This window comes from Euprymna scolopes, chromosome 16 (genome assembly GCF_053919585.1).
Source record: "Euprymna scolopes isolate OS-2025 chromosome 16, ASM5391958v1, whole genome shotgun sequence".
In the NCBI taxonomy this organism is placed as follows: Eukaryota; Metazoa; Mollusca; class Cephalopoda; order Sepiida; family Sepiolidae; genus Euprymna; species Euprymna scolopes.
The window spans coordinates 27,278,362-27,281,420 of NC_136497.1; positions in this window are offsets into that span (position 1 = coordinate 27,278,362).

The window sequence follows — 3,059 nt, forward strand, 5'->3', positions numbered from 1 at the left end:
ACCTTGGATTTGTCACCTTCACAAATGTGTTTCACTGTCGCAGGAAGACGTTTTAATTTTGCTAGATTCTGAATTAGATACGGTAAAAAGATTTTAATGCACAATCGATGATAAATTTGACTTTTAAGAAACTAGGAAATTAACTGGTAGGTAAAAAATAAAAACCTATAGAAACCATAGCCCACGATGTGCAGACTTATCAAAACAGATCGTTTCAAGACCGCAGCTGCGTTTTCGCGGGAATTCAATGCGAAAATAAACATTACTGTGTCCAAGCAAGCTGTGTCACGTCAGTTGGCCTGGGGAAATTTACTCATTCGTACACCTGTTGTGAAATCTTTGATCAGTGCATAGAACAAGATAGCTGGCCTCGAATTTGATATTCAATATGTACACGGTCAGAAGATCAATGGGGAAAAAATAATTTTAAAGTTGGATTAATATGGACGCCACGGTAGGAGATAGGTTCGTTGAAGAAAAGGGTAAATATTCTCTTTAAATCCCATAAATAAAAGTGTAACGTATGTTGAGGAAGAAAAGTTATACTGGAACGGAATCTTTCGTGTATTTACACATTTTAGATGCAACAGTTCGTAATGAATCACTGCGAAACTGTAATGCAGGATAATGTTGCATGTCACAAGGACACGTTCATTAAGACATTCACATGCAATATGAACTGGAACAAATACATTGAGGACATTGCGAAGGCTGCTGCTAAGAAGGTGGGTTCCCTCTATCGTGCTAGAAGACTACTCTTGGCCTTCGGGACAAAATCAAAGTGCAGTATCTGTTCTTCAGATGCTGCACTTCTATTTCTTGTTCTCTTTCGATGGAGGAGAAATCCTTCACGACTGAGACAATTTTTATTTTTGTACCTTTTCTCCACGTTAAAAAACGACCCTGGTGTCTAACTCTGTCCCGTGGGGAGGCATAGTAAATAGGTACTCACACCTGAGAGTATCCTGTACTTCTACAAAGCCACCATTCGCCCATGCATAGAATATTGTTGCCACATATGGACTGGTGCATCTACCACTATCCTCTCCCTCCTGGATAGGGTCCAAAACAGTTTTCAATCTAATAGGTCCCACTTTGTCAACTAAGCTTCAACTTCTGTCCTATCGATGCAATGTTGCATCCCAGAGCTTGTTTTACAACTATTTTAATGGAATGTGCTCTGATGAACTCGTTGCACTTGTGTCCCCTCGACGTACATATCCCCGACAAACACGCTTAGCAATAAAACCTCACCCTTTTACTGTTGAGGTCCCTAAATTCCAGAAAGCTTTCTATTCTAATAGTTTCTTCTCTTGAACAGTTAGACTTTGAAATTCTCTTCCTGTTATCTGCTTCCTTGACCGTACTGATATGCAGAAGTTTAAACCAACATCTTGTTAATGTTTCCTAGGCATGGTCCCAAATAATAGACCCTTATATCAAAGATATATCTTGTTAGGGATAAATTTCTAAATAAGGAAAAGCTTATCTGCCATGGATTTAAATCACATAGGAAACTTATCCTATTCAATAAACACGCTAAAAGAAGCTAAATATAATGTGTAAATATATGTAGAGAAATGTGTATATCTCTTCTCTACAATTATATAAATGCAACTTTGTCTGTGTGTGTAAGTTCGTTCCTTATAGACTCCGAAACTACTGAACAGGTTTTTTTAATTTACAGAACTTTCGTGTATAAGTCTGATCACAAATTTTAGTTAAGTTTTGTCTCAGAATACCCCCGATAATTACCGATAAATGATAATCGAAACCGTTATTTTAATTTATCTATCATCGGTTAAGCCATTTTTTCATGTTGTCGCTTAGCAACGATGATAGAACAACGGGCCGTGAAAATTCTATTATGGGTAAGTTGATACCGTGTTTTCTGTGGTTTTCGTCTTGTTTTTTTTTTTTTTCTTTTCTTTTCTTTTTCTTTTTTTAGCATGACGTGGTCTGCAGGTTCAAACTCCGCACGTACATTTTTTTTTTTCATTCACTGCAAAGAATTTTATAATGTTCGGGATTAAATGAGGATCAATTAATGTTTCACACTTCTAATGCTTGCATTGCGGTTGAAATCGGTTAAATTGCCCATTCGTCAATCAAGCCGATTTTTGATACTTATCGGAGATATTCCGATACAAAACTTATCTACGGACACTTTTAGACACATAAAGTACATTTGTCTGAAATTTCATAAAAGTCGACCTAGCTATTTCGGAGCCCATAGGAAACAACTCACACACACAAAAGGGCCTTTCATATATAAGTAGACATTTGCATATATGTATATATGTGCGTCTGTGTTTGTACAGTTTAACATTTTCATGACACACTCCTGATTTGGAAATGTCCACAATGTCAACCCTAACCCTAACCCATGCTTCTGTTTACTTTCCCTCCCCACAAGGGCAGAGTAAGATACCAAGGTCGTTTTTTTAACGTGGATAAACAAACAAAAATAAAAATTGTCTTAGTCGAGAAGGATTTCTCCTCCACTAACCGAGAACAAAACTTGAAGTGTAGTATCAGATCAGATACTACGCTTTGATCTTGGCCTGAAGGCCACACATTTTACTGAGCCCATTAAGTGTGAAGATACTGGAATGGATGCACGCGAGTCACATTTAAACATTTCTTTTTCTCGCTGTCTTTACTCTTTTCCTCTGCTATCACCAGTCATCGTACACCCACCTACTTCTATATACACTGAAAAAGGACGAAGGAACGATCGAGAATTTTGTTCTTTTAGGAAAAAGATTTTTTAAGACATTTAACAAATAAGAAATGAATAGAGAAAACATAAACATTTGTAAATTTTTCATATTACTTTTTTATACATATTTGATATTTTTAAATAAATAATTATTTTTATACCTATAGACACTAGTGTTTAATACTTTTTCGATCATCAGTATAGGAAGTGATAATTACAGCTGGTAGGGCGATTAGACCGCAGTCACAAACTCACCCTTTAACCTAAAGGATAGAATGTTATTTCTAGACCACCGGCAATTTATACGAGAATTAGGGGAAATTAGACATCTATAAAT